The 23,075-nt window shown below is 40.4% G+C and overlaps 1 pseudogene; it reads right to left on the bottom strand.

Annotated features, from left to right (window-relative positions):
• Positions 1-2,398: 2,398 nt before the first annotated feature.
• On the bottom strand, positions 2,399-2,828 carry LOC134731929 (10 kDa heat shock protein, mitochondrial-like; annotated as a pseudogene).
• Between the last annotated feature and the right edge of the window lie 20,247 nt (positions 2,829-23,075).

Genomic DNA, 23,075 nt, shown 5'->3' with positions numbered 1-23,075 from the left:
GACCACGAATCCACTAGAAGGGAAAAATTCTGAACACATCCGAACATCAGAAGGAACAAACTCCAGCCACGCAGTGTTTAAGAACTGTAGCACTCACCACTGCGGCTTCATTCTTGAAGTCAGTGAGACCAAGAACCCACCAATTCTGGACACAATAGCAACAATTGGGGGTCTGATATTGTGGTCTACCTGTTTGGTTACAGACGTCAACATGATGGGAGTTTATATAATCTGTCGGGTAAAAGATGATAGACTATGTTTTGTGACTCTTCTTTTTGTGAAACTTTGCCTACTTGTTCAAGTCAAATAAAATATTTTGTGGCAGGAGGCCAGTGGCTCATGCCTGTAATCCCAGCACTTTGGGAAGACGAGACGGGGATCACAAGATCAAGAGATCGAGACCATCCTGGCCAACACTGTGAAACCGTGTCTCTACTAAAAATACAAAGATTAGCTGGCTGTGGTGGCGCACACCTGTAGTCCCAGCTACTCAGGATGCTGAGGCAGGAGAACCACTTGAACCCGGGAGGTGGAGGTTGCAGTGAGCCGAGATCATGCCACTGCATTCCAGCCTGGGCAACAGTGCGAGACTCTGTCAACAAAAAAGAAATTTTTGTGTACACTGGACAGGAAAATCTATTTGAGATCAGAACTAGTGAGATTTTTTGTGTGCTGTGTTTACTTTGACCAATGACTGAAGTCGTAGAACCGAAGCTGCAAACTCTGGGTCTATGAGTGTGTATGAAAAAATTCTTTGCCTCTCATTGTATGAATTTGTCATATTTTCCTGTCTCTGAGTATGTTAATTACACTCTTCGTTGACACAGAACGAAGTTATCACACTTGATAATTCCTTTCTATCTTGTCACTTCTGATGTCTTTAAGAAGATTATGTGTGTGGGTATATATGTGGCTATATATGTATATGTTTGTGTTTGGTGTATAGCTACTATTTCCAGTGGGAGGGTTTACGGTTGCCACGTAAATACAGGACACCAATTAAATCTGGATTTCAGTAAACAATGAATTATTTTTTAACATAAGTATGTCTGAAATTCAAATTTAACTGGGGATCCTGTATTTTTTCAATTTTTTTTTTTTTTTTTTTGAGACGGAGTTTCACTCTTGTTGCCCAGGCTGGACTGCAATGGTGCAATCTTGGCTCACTGCAACCTCTGCCTCCTGGGTTCAAGCGATTCTCCTGCCTCAGCCTCCCGAGTAACTGGGATTATAGGCACCTGCCACCATGCCCGGCTAATTTTGTACTTTTAGTAGAGACAAGGTTTCTCCATGTTGGTCAGGCTGGTCTCGAACTCCCAACTTCAGGTGATCCGCCTGCCTCTGCCTCTCAAAGTTCTGGGATTACAGCCACCGCGCCTGGCCAAATTCTTTAATTGTAATAAGATATGCATAACATAAAATGTACTGTCTTAACCATTTTTATGTATACAGTTCAGCAGTATTAAATACATTTATAATGTTGTGCATCTTCATAATTCTTTTCATCTTGTAAAATTGAAACTCTGTACCCTTTATACAACTTCCCATTCTTCTCTCTCCTCCACCCTCTGGCAAACACCATTCTACTTTCTGTCTGAATGATTTTGACTACTCTGCCTCAAATAAGTAGAATCATACAGCATTTGTCTTTATATGACTGACTTATTTCACTTAGGATAATGTCCTCAGGGTTCATTCATTTTGTAGCATGTCAGAATTTCCTTTCTTTTTAAGGCTGTGTAATATTTCACTGTATGTATATACCACATTGTTTTTATCCATTCCTCTGTCAGTGGACATTTGGGGTTGCTTCTATGTTTTAGATAGTATGAATAATGCTGCTATGAACATGGGTGTGCAAATGTCTCTTTGAGACCTGCTTTCAATTATTTTGAATATACCCCAAGTAGAATTTGCTACGGTAATTTTTTTTTTTTTTTGAGAAACCACCACCATTTTTTTTATAGCGGCTGCACCATTTTACACAGCCACCTTGGCTGATTTTCATTTGTATCTTTTCTCTGTAAGAAACCGTAACCATGAGCGTAATACCTTTCAGTGAGCTCTGTGAGTCTTGTGAATTATCAAAGAAGGTAGTTTTTGGACCCCCCCAAATTTGTGGTTTGTATCAGAAGTGAGGATAGTCTTGTGGGAACCGTTCCCTGAAACTTTGTAGTTTGGTTAACTCTAGGTAGAATTTATCTGTACTTTGTATTTTTATTTTAACGCCCCAACATGATGTGCAAAAATATATCTACTATAGCATACTACTAGATATAGTAAATATATCTAGTTTTAATGTGAAGGTTGTTGAATTTTATTATCGTGCATTTTCAAACTTCTATAGAAATGATTAATAAGTTTACCTCAACTGATGTTGTGAGTTTTTTTTATTAGTTATCATTAGTTTATTATAAAAGAGAAATATGGAAATTATTTACATGATGAAAGATTTCAGAACTTCAGTGGAATGGGCAGTTTCACGTTGATGCCATTTCAATAGTGACTTATTTCAGTCTACGTACTTTCCAAGAATGTCACCGTCTCTAATAGTTTGTACTTTGTAGAACTACTTTGGTGCCTCCATATTCTGGGAGAAGAACTTTATCTCCAAGTTTCACGCTAACTGGTTGAATCTCTCTACCCTTTAGAACACGATCCAACAGCGACTACTGTTGCTTGCAATACTTTTCCTTGAAGCATAATGCCTCCTTTGGTTACAGTTTCAGCAGTACTCCTTTCAACCAATACTTGGTCAAAGAGTGGAAGAAACTTTCTAAACGCTTGTCCTGCCATGACTCCCTCCGCCTCAGACTCGTACTCCGCTCTCTTGTTTTTATATTCATCTGTCATCAGGAGTGGAGCCAGGCTTTGTAGGACCTGAAGCTCATGTAATTTGGGGGCTCTTTTTGTTAAAAAAAAAAGAAAGAAAAAAGTGAAATTATAAATTTATAAAATTATAAGTACAAAATTATATACAGAAGTAAGTTTTCATGTAGGGTGAAAAAAATCATAACAAGTTAAAAAAATTTTAAATCAAGAACACAAATTATAAAATCCAGAAAAACAACATAATATTTTTATTAATTACCTGAATCATCTCTGTGATACTTTTCTTCCTGCAATTCTGATTGCTTCATCATATGACAATATTTTGTAGTATTTTTTCCTTTCTTTCTTTTTTTTTTTTTGAGACAAGGTTTCACTCTGTCTCCCAGGCTAGAGTGCAGTGGCACCATCACAGCTCACTGCAGCCTTGACCTCCCAGGCTCAAGTGATCCTCCCACCTCAGCCTCCCAAGTAGCTGGGACTACAGATGCACACCACCAAGCTCAGCTTATTTTTGTATTTTTTGTAGAAGCGGGGTCATGCCATGTTGCCCAGACTGGTCTTGAACTACTGAGCTCAAGCAATCCATGTACGTTGGCCTCCCAAAGTGCTGGGATTACAGATGTGAGTCACCGTACCTGGTCAAGATTTTGTGGTATTTTCTCTTACATGAATAGAAAGAAAATCAATCTTTTCTCTCTTCTTGTTTGAAATTTATTTTCATTACTGATTGTTTAGAAAAGTTTCTTTCATCTTTAGAACTTCCTTTTGGTAATACCATGTAATTTCTTAAGATTTTTGTCAAATTTGGTAAAACTTCTACCAAGTTTCTTTCATATATAAACTTTAAGATTTCAGGGTGTTCCGCTGGGCACAGTGGCTCATGCCTGTAATCCCAGCACTTTGGGAGGCCGAGGTGGGTGGATCATGAGGTCAGGAGTTCAAGACCAGCCTGGCCAAGATGGTGAAACCCCATCGCTACTAAAACTACAAAAATTAGCCAGGCACAGTGTCAGGTGCCTGTAATCCCAGCTACCGGGAGGCTGAGGCAGGAGAATCACTTGAACCTGGGTGGCAGAGGTTGCAGTAAGCCGAGATCACACCACTACACTCTAGCCTGAGTGACAGAGTGAGACTCCGTCTCAGAAAAATAAAAATAAAAAAAGATTTCAAGGTGTTCAAATTTTCTTGTGCAATGACTAATCTCAAATATACTTTGCATTAATAACATTCACTAATTTGTCATAGATGTCTTATTTTAGTGAGTACTATGTTGTTATAGTTAACTAAGCGAGAGACTTAAATCTATTTCCAATATGTTTATATGATTCATTCATCTTCATTTATTGGATTTTTTTTTTTTTTTAAGACAGTCTCACTGCATTGCCCTGGCTGGAGTGCAGTACTGTGGCTCACCACAGCCTCCACCTCCCAGATAAAGGTTCTGGCAGATTCAGTTTCTGGTGAGGCGCTCTTCCTGGCTTGCAGACAGCTGCTGCCGCTGTGTACTCACATGGCTTCTCCTCTGTTCATGAAGAGAAAGAGATTTCTAGTTTCTTTTCCTCTTATTCATTATTATTATTTTTTAAGACAAAGTCTCGCTCTTGTCCCCCAGGCTGGAGTGCAATGGCACGATCTCGGCTCACTGCAACCTCTGCCTCCCAGGTTCAAGCAATTCTCCTGCCTCAGCCTCCCAGGTAGCTGGGATTACAGGCGCCTGCCACCATGCCTGGCTAATTTTTGTATTTTTAGTAGAGATGGGGTTTCACCACATTGGCCAGGCTGGCCTTGAACTCCTGACCTCAAGTGATCCACCCGCCTCAGCCTCCCAAAGTGCTGGGATTACAGGCGTGAGCCACTGTGCCCGGCTGAGCCACCACGCCTGTCGTCTTTTCCTCTTATAAGGACACCAGTCCTGTTGGATTTGGGCCCCACTCTTATGATCGCATTTAACCTTAAAAGCCCTATCTCCAAATATAGTCACATTGGTTAGGGCTTCAATATATAAATTTCAGTGGTGGCTGGGGAGGGGAGTAGGGAGAGGTGGTGTGCTGGGAAACACAACTCAGTCCATAACAGTAAGCATTTTAAGCTTAGCATGTTACTCACTAAACAAAATCGTGGTTCTGTTCTTATAAAAGACTGTTGGTGCCTGGCCTATCCTCCTGCCTCAGCCTCCCAAAGTGCTGGGATTACTGGTGTGAGCCACCATGCCTGGCCTCCTGCTGGTTCTTGCTCATGGTGCTTTGTTTCCAGGTGGTTTTGCGATTTGTTTTTGTTTTGCTTTGTTACTCTGCTGACTTTTTAAAAAACATTTTCTTTGGAAATTCCTTGAGGCCTGGGATAGGTGAGTTCCTCCAAAGGGATATGCTGCTTTTGAGCATCTGAGGGCCTCATTGTACTAGGACTATTTTAATCCTAATTCTTGGCTTACGATTTTTTTTTTCTAATATTTATTAGGTTATACATGTTTCTGCTGCAAACCTGCATTAGGGCTGGCTTGTGGTTACAGGTTCTCGGAGGAGATACTCTCCCTTTCCCGACTCAGCGCCGAATTTTGAGATGAGCAATTATTGCTGTAGTCATCTGATGGTGATAATTGTGGTGGAGAAATGGATGATTTCTAATGTGCCTTACACTGAGAGAGTAACTCTTTGGGACCCAGTTTTATAGGGGGAAGAGGGAATCTCCTTTTAGATTCCCTATTTTAGGTGGGTTTGGGCTTTGATTTCCAACCCACATGCTGCACAGTGCTATTAAACTTGAACCTAAGTTCTTCCAGTTTTGGTAGATATCCTCTAGATTTCACTTCATTCTTACTTTAATGTATTATATTTCACTGTTTGAAATATATTTTTCACATTTTAACATCTTTGAAATCAGTATCTTAAACTGTCTACAATCACTGTCAGCCAGTCAGCCATAACATAAATGTCATTGTTTATGCATGTATGAATATCAAAATTGCAGCATCAAAAATTGCAGAATGAATGTCAGTGGCTTGGAAGAAAATCTTGAGACTAATAGTGGAGCATTCTTTTAACCCCGAGGCATCAAATGTTAGTGGAGAGGGGATAGCACAGTGAATCAGACTTTTCAGCAACACTCCTAAAACATGAGTCAGAAGTAGGTTAGTGCTACATAATAGCAAAGTCAGGCTTAAGAGCCCAGAATCAATTTTTTTTCATTATGTTAAGGATTGTTTTTTGAAATAATACATTACTAATATTCTTGATGGCACAGAGAATTATGTGGAAGAGTCAGATTAAATGTGAGGTAGTTTTAAGCACAACTTAAGCAATTTTTTCACTTACCTTTTACTTTTAATATATGCTCAAGAGTAATATATGATTAAAAATAAGCTGGATCAGCCTGGTGTGGTGGCTCATGCCTGTAATCCCAGCACTTTGGGAGGCTGAGGCAGGAGGATCACTTGAGCCCAGGAGTTCAGGACCAGATTGGGCAACATAGAAAGACCCTGTCACTACTAAAGTAAAAGAATTGGCCAGGCTCGGTGGCTCACGCCTGAAAACCCAGCACTTTGGGAGGCCAAGGCAGGCGGGAGTTCGAGACCAGCCTGGCCAACATGGAGAAACCCCATCTCTTCTAAAAATACAAAATTAGCCGAATATGGTGGCATATGCCTGTAATCCCAGCTACTCGGGCGGCTGAGGCTGGAGGACTGCTTGAGCCCAGGAGGTCCAGCCTGCAGTGAGCCATGATCACACCACTGCACTCCAGCCTGGGTGACAGAGTGAGACCCTATCTCAAAAAAATAAAATTTCAAAAATAAGCTGGGTGCAGTAGCATGTGTCTACAGTCTCAGCTACTCAGGAGGCAGAGGCAGGAGGATTGCTTGAGGTCAGGACTTCAAGTCTTGGGTAACATAGCAAGATCTTGTCTTTAAGTAAATAAATAAATATGAAGGATAAAATAGATGATTAGCCTACAAGATCGTCCATAAGTATAAAAGTTACAAGAAAAAAGTTATAAGAAAGCATTATGTCATAGTTTGATAGCATTTGTTTTCTTTCTTAGTAGTAAAGTAATGGCATATCTTTCAACCAACGATGCCTTAGAATGGATGTATAATACATTAAGTAATCTTTACTTTCTTTTTTTTTTTCTTTTTTTTTTTTTGAGACAGAGTCTTGCTCTGTCGCCCAGGCTGGAGTGCAGTGATGCGATCTCAGCTTACTGCAAGCTCTGCCTCCTGGGTTCATGCCATTCTCCTGCCTCAGCCTCCCGAGTAGCTGGGACTACAGGTGCCCGCCACCATGCCTGGCTAATTTTTTGTATTTTTAGTAGAGACGAGGTTTCACTGTGTTAGCCAGGATGGTCTTGATCTCCTGACCTCGTGATCTGCCCGCCTCGGCCTCCCAAAGTGCTGTGATGACAGGCGTGAGCCACCGCGCCTGGCTGTAATGTTTACTTTCTTGTCAGCTTTTGAATGCATTTAAGACTTTTTAAAATCCAGTAATTTTAGTTGGTTTTACCAGATGGTTCAGTCCTGTAGTACCTAGTCTACTATACTAAACAGAAATATTTTTGTAGTACTTTTATAATCAGAAAACATAATATTTCCAAAAAATTATTTAGTTTAGAAGTGGTCTTTCAGGAGAAAAGAGTAAGAACTATAGTAAGAAAAAAAAGGTTTTTTTCTTTGGGATAGGAACATTTTTAGCATGTTTGTGTATTATTTTTGTGTTAATGTTTCTAATATTTTGTGTATCTCTTCTCTGTTCTTAATTAGATTTCCTGTAGTCCCAGCTACTGGGGAGGCTGAGGCAGGAGAGTGGCGTGAACCCGGGAGGTGGAGCTTGCAGTGAGCCGAGATCACGCCACTGCTCTCCAGCCTGGGCAACTCGGTCTCAAAAAAAAAAAAAAAAAATCCATAATTGAAAAATTATAATAAATCCCTGTTTTATATCATGTACAAAAAGAAAAATGTAGGTAAAGATTTAAATATCAAAATCAAAATATTAACATTTTTAGAAGAGAATATTAGAGAATATTTTTATGATCTTGGAAACAAACCTGAAGGAAAAAGACCAAAAATTTTAATGGTGTTACAGATTTAAACTTCTGTAAAACAAGACACCATAAATAAGGTGCTAAACAAGCCACAAGCTAAGATAATATAATTGCAATAAATATAACTGACAAATAATTAATATTTCAGATATAAAAAGAACCTGTACAAATCAATAAGAAAATGAAAAGTAACTTAAGAGAAAAAACAGGCAAAAGAGATGAACAAGCAATTTGCAAAACAGAAAACTCAAATAGCCAATAAACACAAGAAAAGATGCTCCACCTCTCTACTAGTAAGAGAGATACAAATGAAAACAACAGTTAGGTTTCATTCATATACTTCAGACCAAAAATCATGTTTTTTTTTTTTTTTTTTTTGAGACAGAGTCTCGCTGTTTCCCCCAGGCTGGAGTGCAGTGGTGTGATCTTGGCTCACTGCAACCTCCACCTCCCGGGTTCAAGTGATTCTCAGGCCTCAGCTTCCCGAGTAGCTGGGATTACAGGCACCCGCCACAACACCTGGCAAAAATTTTTTTTTCTTGTGTTTTTTGTAGAGACAGGGTTTCACCATGTTGGCCAGGCTGGTCTCAAACTCCTGACTTCAAGTGATCTATCCGCCTTGGCCTCCCAAAGTGCTGGGATTACAGGCGTGAGTCACCATGCCCAGCCTGATTTTTAAATAATTTATACTCCAGCCAGGAGCGCTGGCTCACACCTGTAATCCCAGCCCTTTGAAAGGCAGAGGCGGGAGAACAGCTTGAGCCCAGGAGTTGGAGACCAGCTTGGGTGACATGGTAAAACCCTGTCTCTACAAAAAATACAAAAATTAGCCAAGCGTGGTGCTGCATGCCTGTAGTCCCAGCTACTTGGGAGGCTGAGATGGGAGAATCATCTGGGCCTGGGAAGTCGAGGCTGCAGTGAGCTAAGATCAAGCCACTGCACTTTAGCCTGGGCAACAAGGTGAGACTCTATCTTAAAAAAAAAAAAAAAGTCCCTTTGCTTCTTAGTAGCAGGATTTAGACTATTTAGAATAATTTTAATTGTTACATTTGGCTTATCTTAGTTTCTATTTTATGCTTTCTTCTTATTATTTCTTCAGTTCTGCCTTTCCTATGAGTTTTACTTTGTTTCTGTTATTTTTTAAATCAGTTTGGAAGGGAAACAGTAGCATGAACAACAAACATTTATTATCTCACCCAATTTCTGAAAGTCAGGAATCCAGAAGTGGTTTAACTGGGTGGTTCTGGCATAATGTCTTTCCTGAGGTTGCAGTCAAGATGTTGCCTGTTGCTTTAGTCTTCTGAAGATTTGACAGGAGCTGGAAAATATGCTTCCAAGCTCACTCACATGGCTGTTGTCAAAGGACCTTGGTGTCTGTTGTCCGGAGCTCTCATTCCTTACCACACAGGCCTCTCCACAGGACAGCTATGGCATAGCAGGTGGCTTACCCAAGGGCGAATGATCCAACAGGGAGGGAGAGAGAGCAAGACAGAAGCCACAATATCTTTAATAACCCAGTTTCCCAAATGACATACTATCAGTTTTGCTGTATTCTGTCAATCATAGAGAACAACCCCAGTACAATATGGGAAGAGACGACACAAGGATGTCAATGCCAGGAGGTGGGAATCACTGGGAGCTGTCTTGAAGGCTGGCTACCTCAAACACCCTATTTTTATTCTGCCGGTGAATATTCTAAGTTCACAAACATCCTTAACTGTATATTTGCCTACTTATAGCTGCCTGATAAAAAGTAACTTTGGCCATCATATTATAAGATAAGCAATTTTGTTTATTTTGGCTTATTTTATAACTTTCTTATACTTTCTCATTCTTTATTAATTTATTTAGAGGTTTTATAGTGTCCAAAATCAATCTCTCTTCTACATCTTTTTCTAATATTAATTAAGAAGCCTTACTAACAACTGTAGTTAATATCACTGCATTAATCAGGGTGCTATCAGAGAAAAAGAACCAGTAGGAGATACAGTTGGCCCTTGAACAACATAAGTATGAAACGCGTGGGTCCCCTTATACATAGATTTTTTTTCAGTAAATATATTGGAAAAGTTTTTGGCGATTTGGGACAATTTGAATAAACTTACAGCCTAGAAAAACCACGTAGTCAAGAAATACTGAAAAAAGTTAAGAAAAAGATATGTCGTGAATGCATACAATGTATAGACTGTTTCATCATTTACTATCATAAAATATACACAAATCTATTACAAAGAGTTAAAATTTATCAAAACTGGCAAACATTTATACGCTGAATATGGTAACTTTCACAGTTGTGAGCAACGTAAACAAAGGTGAAGATGCATCATTAAATCATAACTGCATAAATTAACTGTTGTACATACTGTGCTGCTCTAATCATGCTTTACCCACCTCCTGTTGCTGTTGTGGTGAGCTCAAGTGTGGTTAGTATCTGTTTAAACCACCGCGTGGCTCTCATAATCTCTGCATGAACAGTTCATCTCTCTAGTAAATTGTACATCACAATAAAAAATGATCACTTGAAGTTCTAGCATATTTTTCATCATGTTTAATGCAATACCATAAACCTTGAATAACACCGTATGTCCCGTACCAAGTGCCACTAGTGACTAGAAGTGCTTCCAAGAAGCAGGAAAAAGTCCTGACATCACAAGGAAAAGCCGAATTGCTTGATGCTTACTATAGATTGAGGGCTGCAGCTGCAGTTGCCTGCCATTACAAGATAAATGAATCCAGCACAAGGACCATTGTTAAAAAAAAAAAAAAGGAAAGAAAATTCACAAAGCCATGGCTCTGCTATGCCCGCAGATACAAAAACTGTGCACACTTTGTGAAATATCTTTTTGTCTGGTATTGAAAATGTAGCTTTTTTTTTTTTTTTTTTTTGAGATGGAGTCTTGCTCTGTCACCCAGGTTGGAGTGCAGTGGTGTGATCTCAGCTCACTGCAACCTCCGCTTCCTGGGTTCAAATGATTCTCCTGCCTCAGCCTCCCACATAGCTGGTACTACAGGTGTGTGCCACAATGCCTGGCTTTTTTTTTTTTTTTTTTGTATTTTTAGTAGAGAGGGAGTTTCATCATGTTGGCCAGGCTGGTCTCAAACTCGATCTGTTGATCCCCATGCCAAGGCCTCCCAAAGTGCTGGGATTACAGGCATGATTCACTGCACCCGGCCGAAAATGGAGCTTTTATGTGGGTACAGAACTGCTGTAAGAAAGGTATTCCTGTAGACTCTAATATGATTTGAGAAAAAGTGAAGTCATTACATGGCAACTTAAAGCAAAAGGAAGGTGAAGGATCTAAAGCTGGAGAATTTAATGCCAGCAAAGGATGGTTTAATAATATTGTCTGTGTGTTTGGGTTGATAATTTTAGGAAGAGGTTGGGCTTAAAAAATGTCAAGATGACAACAGAAACAGCTTCTGCCAACCTAGAAGCAGCAGATGAGTTCCCAGATGCCACTGAGAAAATCATTAAGGAGAAAGGATATCTGCCTGAACAGATTTTTAATGCAGACAAATGTGTCCTATTCTGGAAAAAAAAATTGCCAAGAAAGACATTTATTAGTAAGGAAGAGAAGTGAACACCAGGATTTAAGGCAGGAAGGAATAGTCTAACTACTGTTTTGTGCAAATGCAGTCAGGTTTATGATCAGAACTGCCCTTATTTATAAAGCTGCTGACCCTCGAACCTTGAAGAGAAAAGATAAACACAAGCTGTTAGTCTTTTGGTTGCACAACAATAAGGCCTGGAAAATGAGAATCCTTTTTCTGGAGTGATTCCATCAATACTTTGACCCTTTCTTACCTTACCAGTGAGGAACTGCCTTTTAAATTTATTTTGATATTGGACAACGCCCCTGGCCACCCAGAACCCCACGAATTCAACACCGAAGGTATCAAAGTGGTCTACCTACCCCCAAACACAAGATTCAGCCTTTAGATTAGGGGGTCATAAGGACCTTGAAGGCTCGCTAACACAGCACTCTATGGAAAGGATTGCCAATGCTGTGGAGGAAAACCCTGATGGAGAGAAGATCATGCAAGTCTGGAAGGATTACACCACTGAAGATGCCATCGTTGTTATAGGAAAAGCTGTGAAAGCCATCATGCCTGAAACAATCAATTCCTGCTAGAGAAAACTGTCCGGATGTTGTGCATAACTTCACAGGATTTATGACAGAGCCATCCGAGGAAATCATGAAAGAAAGAGATTGTGGATATAGCAAAAAAAAAAAAAAGGAAGGGGTGAAGAGTTTCGAGATTTGAATCTTAGAAAAATTCAAGAGCAAATTGACACCACATTATAGGAATTAACAAAAGATGACTTGATGGAGAGGTGTGCTTCTGAACCAGTGCCAGCTATTGAGGAAGAATAGGTAGAAGAAGCAGTGGCAGAAAACAGACATTATACAATGGGGCAGAAGGGTTCTGAGTACTCAAGACTGTTTTTGACTTCTTTTATGATATGGCACTGAAACTAAAGCAGATGGTGGAAGAAGGATTGATACTATACAGAAACAATTATAGAGGGATGAAAAAGCAAAAAGGTCAGCAATTATGATGTATTTCTTTTTTTTCTTTTCTTTTTTTTTTTTTTTTTGGAGATGGAATCTTGCCCTGTTGCCCGGGCTGGAGTGCAATGGCGCGATCTTGGCTCACTGCAACCTCCGTCTCCCGAGTTCAAGCGATTCTCCTGACTCAGCCTCCTGTGTAGCTGGGACTACAGGTGTGTGCCACCACGCCTGGCTGATTTTTGTATTTTTAGTAGAGACGAGGTTTCACCATGTTGGCCAGGCTGGTCTTGAACTCCTGACCTCAGGTGATCCACCCACCTCGGCCTCCCAAAGTGCTGAGATTACAGATGTGAGCCACCATGCCTGGCCTATACCTTTTAAACTGTGTGACTTGATTAAGGTCCTATGACTAAAACAGGATCAAGTTAGGATCAAAATTCAAATCTTTGGAAAATAGGACCTTTTCTTTTCCACTCTACCATGTGCCTCCATTGTAGAGAAGAAACAGCAGCAAAATCATGGCATTGGATAGGAAATGGGCTACAGAGATTGAAATTGCTTTCTCTCCTTCTTGCCCACCTGCCTACCTGCCTTACTTTCTCCCTTCCTTATTTCTCTCCTGCCTCCCTTCCATCTTTTCTTACACTTCAATTATAAACTGTTTCAGGCAAACAGAAAACTACAGCGACTACTTTAAAAACAATGTATCCACCACAGAATATTACAGTGACTAATTTAAAAACAATGTATCCACCACTCAGCTCATCAAATCTTACTTAACATTTGGTCATATTTACTTCAGATGTTTTGTTTGTTTATTTTTAAGAAGTTAAACATTTGCATATATAGTTGAATCCAATTTGTACCCTTCTGATAAAATCTTTTTCTTTCTCTGCAACCATGTCTATTATCTTTTTTTTTTTTTTTTTTTTTTTGAGACAGAGTCTTGCTCCATCACACAGGCTGGAGTGCAGTGGCACAATCTCGGCTCACTGCAACCTCCGCCTCCTAGGTACAAGCGATTCTCCTGCCTCAGCCTCCCGAGTAGCTGGGACTGCAGGTGTCTGCCACCTTACCCAGCTAATTTTGTATTTTTAGTAGAGATGGGGTTTCACCATGTTGGCCAGGATTATCTCAAACTCCTGACCTTGTGATCCACCCACCTCGGCCTCCCAAAATGCTGGCATTACAGGCGTGAGCCACTGCACCCAGCCCATTATCTTAGTATATATTATATTCTTGCATAGTTTAATACATTTGTTATATGCTATAATATATGATTGTGTTCTGCCTGTTTCTAAAGTTTATTTAAATGGTGTCGTAAATATTCTGAAAATTGCTTGTTCTATTCAAGATTATTTTTGAATATTTATCCATATTGGTATATGTAACTCTAGCATATTCATCTTAACTATTAACTTTTTTTATTGAATATGCTTGAATTTATATTCATCTAGTTATCCATTGATGAACATTTAGATTATTTCTAATTTTCTCTGTTACCACAATGCTGCAAAGAATATTCTTGTACATTTCTCATTGTACATACATACAATAGTTCTCCAGAATATTTCTACTTAGGAGTAGAGTTGTTGGTTCATATGTTATATGCATCTTCAACTTTATTAGTTATTGCCAAATCACTCCCCAAAGTGGTTTTACCAGTTTACCTTCTACTAGCAGTGTATAAGTTTCCAATTCTTCATATGCTCACCAATATTTAGTTTTGTAAGACTTTAAGTTGATTTTCAGGCCAGGCACAGTGGCTCATGCCTGTGGTTCCAGCACTTTGGGAGGCTGAGGTGGGAGGATTGCTTGAGGCCAGGAGTTTAAGACAGTCTGGACAACATAGTGAGACCCAGTTGCTACAACAAGTTTAAGAATTAACCAAGTGTGATGACAGGCACCTGAAGTCCCAGTTACTGGGGAGGTTGAGGCAGGAGGATTGCTTGAGTCCATAGGTTCGAGGCTGCAGTGAGCTATGATTGTGCCACTGCATTCCTGCCTTGGTGACAGAGTGAGACCTTGTGCCTAACAACAACAGCAACAACAAAAACACGATTTTTAGGCCTGGCCTGGTGGCTCAAATCTGTAATCTCAGCACTTTGGGAGGCCAAGGTGGGCAGGTCACCTGAGCTCAGGAGTTTGACACCAGCCTGGCCAACATGGTGAAACCCTGCCTCTACTAAAAATTCAAAAATTGGCTGGGTGTGGTGGTGCACACCTGTAATCCTAGCTACTCAGGAGGCTGAGGCAGGAGAATCACTTAAACCCGGGAGGTGGAGGTTGCAGTGAGTGGGGACCACACCACTGCACTCCAGCCTGGGCAACAGAGCAAGACTCTGTCTCAAACAAAAAAAAAAACCATGATTTTTGGTCTGAAGTATATGAATGAAACCTAACTGTTGTTTTAATTTGTATCTCTCTTACTAGTAGAGAGGTGGAGCATCTTTTCTTGTGTTTATTGGCTATTTGAGTTTTCTGTTTTGCAAATTGCTTGTTCATCTCTTTTGCCTGTTTTTTCTCTTAAGTTACTTTTCATTTTCTTATTGATTTGTACAGGTTCTTTTTATATCTGAAATATTAATTATTTGTCAGTTATATTTATTGCAATTATATTATCTTAGCCTGTGGCTTGTTTAGCACCTTATTTATGGTGTCTTGTTTTACAGAAGTTTAAATCTGTAACACTTAAAATTTTTGGTCTTTTTCCTTCAGGTTTGTTCCCAAGATCATAAAAATATTCTCTAATATTCTCTTCTAAAAATGTTAATATTTTGATTTTGATATTTAAATCTTTATCTACATTTTTCTTTTTATACATGATATAAAATAGGAATTTATTATAATTTTTCAATTACTGATTTTTTTTTTTTTTTTTTGAGACCGAGTCTCACTCAGTCGCCCAGGCTGGAGATCAGTGGCGCGATCTCGGCTCACTGCAAGCTCCACCTCCCGGGTTCACGCCATTCTCCTGCCTCAGCCTCCTGAGTAGCTGGGACTACAGGCACCTGCCACTACACCCAGCTAATTTTTTGTATTTTTAGCCGATAACGGGGCTCCACCATGTTAGCCAGGATGGTCTCGATCTCCTGACCTCGTGATCTACCCAATTACGGATTATTTATTTTTCTAATATAATTTTTTCAATAATCTATTTTTTTGGCTACAAAATTTGTAATGCCACCTTCATTATGTTTTTATGGGTCTATGCCTAGCTCTCTATTTGACTCACTGGCAGGTTTGACAATTCTGAAACCATTACCAGGATGTTAAATATTATGTCTTGGCCGTGTGCGGTGGCTCACGCCTGTAATCCCAGCACTTTGGAAGGCCAAGGTGGGTGGATCACTTGAGCTCAGGGTTTGAGACCAGCCTGGGCAACACGACAAAACCCCATTTCTACAAAAAACACACACACACAAAAAAAATAGCCGAGCATGATGGTGTGTGCCTATAGTGCCAGCTGCTCGGGAGGCTGAGGTGGGAGGATCACTTGAGCCCAGGAGGTCGAGGCTGCAGTAAGCCGTGATCACGTCAACCTGGGAGACAGAGTGAGACCCTGTCTCAAAAAAAAAAAAAAAAAAACAGCAACAAAAAACACTTGTCTTTATAAGACATCTTGATATCTGGTAGAATAAGTCCCTCTACCTTGTGGTTCCTCTTTAAAATTGTCCTGGCTAATCTTGGTACTTTGATCTTTCAGGTGAATCTTTTAGGTTCGACAAAACAAACTTACTGGAATTTTGTTTGTAATTGCACTGGATTCTTAGATTGACTTGGGCCTGACTTACTTTTTTATCTTACTTTATTTTTTGAGGCAGAGTCTCACTCTATCACCCAGGCTGGAGTGCAGTGACACGATCTCAGCTCATTGCAACCTCTGGCTCCCAAGTTCAAACGATTCTCGTGCCTCAGCCTCCTGAGTAGCTGGGATTACAGTTGCATAACACCACACCCAGCTAATTTTTGTAGTCTTTTAGAGATAGAGTTCTGCCATGTTGGTCAGGCTGGTCTCAAGCTCCTAGCCTCAAGTGATCCGCCTGCCTCGGCCTCCCAAAGTACTGAGATTACACGTGTGAGCCACTGTGCCCGGACCTGACTTACTTTTTCAAATTAACTTTTAATATTAAGAGTTTTCATACATGAACATAGTATATTTTAAAAATTTTACTTAGTTTTATCTTCTGTATGTCTTAAAATTTTAGAATATTCTCTATAAGGATTTTTGAAGATGTTTTTTCAGTAGCTTTTTCCTAGCCTGACAATAGCAACAAGTATAGTAGCAGGGAGCTCAGGGATGAATACCCAAAAGAAAGAAGATTCTGAAGAATGAGGGAAGAGAAATTTGACCTAAGGTTGTCCAGTTGAGTATTGATTCTTTTTTTTTTTTTTTTTTTTTGAGAGAGAGTTTCACTCTTATTGCTCAGGCTGGAGTGCGATGGTATGATCTCAGCTCACTGCAACCTCTGCCTACTGGGTTCAAGTGATTCTCCTGCCTCAGCATCCTGAGTAGCTGGGATCACAGACACCTGACACCTGCCACCACGCCCAGCTAATTTTGTATTTTTAGTAGAGATGGGGTTTCTCCATGTTGGTCAGGCTGGTTTCAAACTCCTGACCTCAGGTGATCTGCCCCCCTCGGCCTCCCAAAGTGCTGGGATTATAGGCATGAGCCACCGCGCCCGGTCTGCGAATTACAGGAGTGAGCGACCTAGCCCAGCCTGCGTGTATCGATTCTTATGCTGGCTTTGTATTGTGTCAATATAGCTAAGCTGTAACTATATTTCCCATAATCTTCTTTCCTATGTATTTCTTGGAATTATCCACAAGAGAAAATTGCGTAGGATTTTGAAGGTAGAAATGAAGTAGTAGCCAGTTTTATGCTCTGAAAGTCAGCATAGGGCAGGCGCAGTTATGTAGCTCACATGTTGTCAGTTATCTACTGGCTCATTTTGCTGGTTTTGGGGCGGGATCCATTTCCCACTGGATCTCCTCTTTCATCTTCAGATCCTATACCAAGTGCATGTACAGCTCTATGTTGAGGAATACCAGCTTATCCTGGAGATCAATCCCATTACCTAGAGTAGAAGGAGCGAGAGAAAGACACATACAGTTCCAGTTTGTCCTCATGGATTCTACTTTGTCCCTTGTCTCTCCCACATCTTCCCTTTTCAATCAATGACCTTGTTCACTTCAGGCCCAGCAGCAGTTGCAGAAGCAATAAATGTGCATAGACTGCTTAACCAGCTCCCATGATTGCATGAGATCTAATCCCTATAATAAATCCTTTATTCTGTGTTACTCATAGTGGTCTGCTTTCCTGATCAGATCCTAACTGATGTAACTGCTATTTCCCTAAAGGTTCCAGAGGGAACATCTGAAAAGTAGAATGAGAATATGATTAATTGCATATAGGCTCTGAGGGAATGAGAGAATATCTCTGAGAATTCAGGGATAAGACATAATTCTTGCAATAAAATGCACGAGACTGATGCTGTGGAAACTACAAACTTTAATATCAACAGAGAGGAATCTGAGACATACTCCATACTATTGCACACAAGCAAAATCAATGAGCAGGAGGCAAAATTAGGAACGTAGGGCTTATTTGGTAATTAGCTTTACTTTTTATTGCTGATTTATTTTAGAAGCCCCTTACTATAATGTCTGGCACAGTGTGCACTTAACAGATGTTTGTAAAATGAATTGAAATTAGACTATCTATCTCGAAGATATTACAAGACTCACCTTTGCTAAAATACTATTAATTAGGCCAAAGAGAAATACTATTGCCCTGTGTTTGAGAGAGATAATAGATAAAGGGATAGTACAATATTGTCTCTTTTTATGGGAAAATATGGACTGGGTAATAGAATCCCTGGCTTTTGGAAGAGGAAGTAAGTTTAGTGTAGGCCTCCCATTTTCAAAATGAATTCTAGAGAAGTTAATTGACTTGCCCAAAGTCACTGGCAAAGTTTGTGTCAGAATCATGTTTATAGGAATATATTCACCCCATTGCTCCATTCACTAAATTATACTCTCTTCCTTGCAAAACAGTTGGGCAAAATATAGTACTGACAAAATCCATCTTAATTTGGTGAGAGATCTCTAAAGGCCAGGCCTTGCCTCATTCAACATTTTCTTTAACATCTTGGATAAAGACCTGTGAAAAATACAACATTTTCTTTTTTGAAATTTTTATTTTAGGTTTCAGGGGTACATGTGAAGGTTTGTTACATGAGTAAACTTGTGTCACAGGGAGAAATACTTATAACATTTTCTTTTTCTTTTTTATTTTTTTTTTGAGATGGGGTCTCACTCTGTCGCCCAGGCTGGAATGCAATGGTGTGATCTCGATTCACGGCAACCTCCACCTCCTGGGTTCAAGCAATTCTTCTGCCTCAGCCTCCTGAGAAGCTGGGATTACAGGCACCCACTACCACGCCCAACTAATTTTTTTGTATTTTTAGTAGAGATGGGGTTTCACCATGCTGTCCAGGCTGGTCTTGAACTCCTGACCTCAGGTGATCCACCCACCTCGGCCTCCCAAAGTGCTGGGATTACAGGCATGAGCCACCACACCCGGCTTACTTATAACATTTTCAGGTGACATAACCTGTAGTAATTATAACCTATTACATTGACCTACAGAGTTAGCATTCCAAATCCTAATTAAATAGGCTATATGTTTGGCTGAAAAAAAAAAGTACAGGGGCGATTGGAAAGCCCAACATATATATTAAATATATAATAAGCATAGGAAGGGAAAGACTTGGTTTGGTAGCAGTTCATGAGAAAAAAGGCCTGGAGTTTTATAGGAGCCAACGAGTGATACAAATAAACTTTTTTTTTTTTTTTTTTTTTTTTTTTTTTTTTTTTTTGAGGCATGGTCTCGCTGTGTCACCCAGGCTGGAGTGTAGTGGTGCAATCATGGCTCACTGCAGCCTCCACATCTTGGACTCAATCAGTCCTCCCATCTGAGCCTCCTGAGTAGCTGGACAGGTGCACGCCACTGTGCCTGGCTAATTTTTAGAAACTTTAAAAAAATATTTATGGTCAGGCATGATGTCTCATGTCTGTAATTCCAGCACTTTGGGAGGCTGAGGTGGGAGGATAGTTTGAGCCTAGGAGTTTGAGATGAGCCAGGGTAACATGGCAAGGCCCCATCTCTACAAAAAGTACAGGCCGGGTGCAGTGGCTCACGCCTGTAATGCCAGCACTTTGAGAGGTAGAGGCAGGTGGATTGCTTGAGGTCAGGAGTTTGAGACCAGCCTGACCAACATGGTGAAACCTCATGTCTATAAAAATTCAAAAATTAGCTGGGTGTGGTGGCGGGTGCTTGTAATCCCAGCTACTTTGGAGGCTGAGATAGGAGAATCACTTGAACCTGGGAGACAGAGGTTGCAGTGAGCTGAGATTGTGCCATTGCACTCCAGCCTGGGAAACAGAGCAAGACTCTGTCTCAAAAAAAAAAGTACAAAAAATTAGCCAGGTGTGGTGGCATGTGCCTGTAGTCCCAGCTACTTGAAAGGCTGAGGTGGGAGATTGATTGAGCCCAGGAGGTAGAGGCTGTAGTGAGCTGTGATCATACCACTGTACTCCAGCCTAGGAGACATAGCGAAACCCTGTTTCAAAAAAAAAAAAAAAAAAAAAGCCAGGCACGGTGGCTCACGCCTGTAATCCCAGCACTTTGGGAGGCCGAGGCGGGCAGATCATGAGGTCAGGGGATCGAGACCATCCTGACTAACACGGTGAAACCCTGTCTCTACTAAAAATACAGAAAATTAGCCGGGTGTGGTGGTGGGCGCCTGTAGTCCCAGCTACTCGGGAGGCTGAGGCAGGAGAATGGCATGAACCCGGGAGGCGGAGCTTGCAGTCAGCTGAGATCGTGCCACTGCACTCCAGCCTGGGTGACAGAGTGAGACTCTGTCTCAAAAAAAAAAAAAAAAAAGAAAAGAAAAATGTTTATAAGGTCTTCAGGTACAAGAAGATGGAGGAAATGAGATGAGTTGAGCATATAGACATGGGTACGATTTGGAGAAAGGCCTGAGACAAAGCTTCAAGCTATGGGATCTATATCTTTTCCTAGGAAGCAAGAGAAGCACTAGTGGATAATTTGTTATTATCCCTACTAAACTGAACTTTTGTTATTTCTGGTTATTTCACCTCCCCACCATATAGATGTAGTGTTCTGTTTTTACGTGTGTAAAGTGTATACCACATTTCCTCTCTGCTCATCTTAATTCTATCTTTCATTTAAACCTAGCTCAAGTCCTTTTCAGTTTTCAGCCCAGTTCGTGATGAACTCTCCCTTCTTCTGAACTTCTCTAGCATTTATTTAGCCTAAATCCTATGTACTATCTTTTAGCTTGTTACTTTTATTAATGATAATTATGGTGATGATACAGGCAACATTAATGACATATGGCATTGACAATGTATATGAGTTATCTGAGAGGCCGGGCACAGTGGCCCATGCCTGTAATCCCAGCACTTTGGGAAGCCAAGGGGGATCGGAACACCTGAGGTCAGGAGTTCAAGACCAGCCTGACTAACAAGATGAAACTCCGTCTCTGCTAAATATAAAAAAATTAGTCAGGGTGGTGGTGGGCACCTGTAATCCCAGCTACTCGGGAGGCTGAGACAGGAGAATTGTTTGACTCCGTGAGGCAGAGGTTGCAGTGAGTCAAGATTGCACCACTGCACTCCAGCTTAGGTGACAGTGCGAGACTCCGTCTCAAAAACAAACAAACAACAAAAAGAATTATCTGAGAATGATGGAACTTTGAGCAAGGTGACTCATTTCTAAGAAGAGATACAATAAAAGCCAACTATAGAAGCTAAAGAATGAAGTGTAGCCATGTGTTGCTTAATGATGGGGATACTTTCTGAGAAGTGCATTGTTAGATGATTTTGTTGTGTGAACATCATAGAATGTACTTGCATAAAACTAGATGGCATGGCCTACTACACATCTAGGCTGTGTGGTATAGTCTATTGCTCCTAAGATACAAACCTACTGAATACTGTAGGCAATTGTAACAGGATGGTATGTATTTGTGTATTTAAATGTATCTAAACATAGGAAAGTACAGTAAAAACATGGTATCAAAGATTAAAAATCGCATAGGGCACTTACCAAGAACAGAGCTTGCAGGATTGGAAGTTGCTCTGGGTGAGTCAGTGAGTGAGTGAGTGGTGAGTGAATGTGAAGGCCTAGGACATTACTGTACGCTGCTGTAGACTTTGTAAACACTGCACACTAAGCCGGGCATGGTGGCTCACGCCTGTAATCCCAGCACTTTGGGAGGCCGAGGCAGGTGGATCACCTGAGGTCAGGAGTTCGAGACCAGCCTGGCCAACATAGCGAGATCTCATCACTACTAAAAATACAAAACTTAGCCGGGTGTGGTGGCTCATATCTGTAATCCCAGCTACTTGGAAGGCTGAGGCATGAGAATCGCTTGAACTTGGTCGGTGGAGGCTACAGTGAGCCGAGATCATGCCACTGCACTCTAGCCAGACAGAGAGAGTGACAGAGCTAGACTCTGTCTCAAAAAAATAAATAAATAAAAATAAACACTGCACACTTAGGCTACACTAAATGTATTTAAAATTTTTCTTTATTCAATAGTAAATTAACCTGAACCTACTATAACTTTTTTACTTTATAAAGTTATTATTATTATTATTTTTCTGAGACAGGGTTCCACTTTGTCCCCCAGGCTGGAGTGCAGTGGTGCTGTCTCAGGTCACTGTAGCCTCCCAGTTTCATGTGATCCTCCCATCTCAACCTTCCTAGTAGCTGGGACTATAGGTGTGCACCACCATGCCCGGCTAATTTTTGTATTTTTTTGTAGAGACAGGGTTTCACCATGTTGCCCAGGCTGGTCTTGAACTCCTGAGCTCAAGCGATCTGCCTGCCTTGGCCTCCCAAAGTGCTGGGATTATAAGCATGAACCACTACACCCAGCCTGAAAATTTTCTTTTCTTTTTTTTTTTTTTTACTTTTTGACTCTTTCATATTAACACTTCACTTAAAACACAAACATATTATACACCTATATGAAAAATTTTTTCTTTATATCTTTATTCTATATGCTTTTTTTCTATTTAAATGTTTTCTTTTTAAACACTTTTGTTAACAACAAAGACACAAGCACACGCATTGGCCTAGGCCTACACAGGATCAGGGTCATTCGTATCACTGTCTTCCCTTCCACATCTTGTCCTACTGGAAGGTCTCCAGTTGCCACGATATGCATGGAGCTGTCACCTCCAATGATACCAATGCCTCCTTCTGGAATTCCTCCTGAAGGACCTGCCTGAGACTGTTTTACAGTTAACTTTTTAAAATATTTAAATAGAAGGGGTACATTCTAAAACAACAATAAAAAGTATAGTATGCACATAAACCAGTAACATACTTACTTATCATTATCAAGTTTTTTTTTAATATCAGTATTATGTATTCTCACTTATAGGTGAGAGCTAAACAATGGCTACATAGACATATAGACAGTGGAATAACAGATATTGGAGACTCCATAAGGTAGAAAATGGGAAGGGGGTGAGGGATAAAATCCTACCTATTGGGTACAATGTATACTGTTTCACGGATGGGTACACTAAAAGCCCAGATCTTCCCACTATACAATATATCTATGTAAAACAACTGCACATGCAGCCCTAAAT

The sequence above is a fragment of the Symphalangus syndactylus genome, chromosome 19 (genome assembly GCF_028878055.3).
Source record: "Symphalangus syndactylus isolate Jambi chromosome 19, NHGRI_mSymSyn1-v2.1_pri, whole genome shotgun sequence".
Classification (NCBI taxonomy): Eukaryota; Metazoa; Chordata; class Mammalia; order Primates; family Hylobatidae; genus Symphalangus; species Symphalangus syndactylus.
The sequence above is the reverse complement of the archived record's forward strand: the minus strand, read 5'-3'. Positions and strand labels throughout refer to the sequence as shown.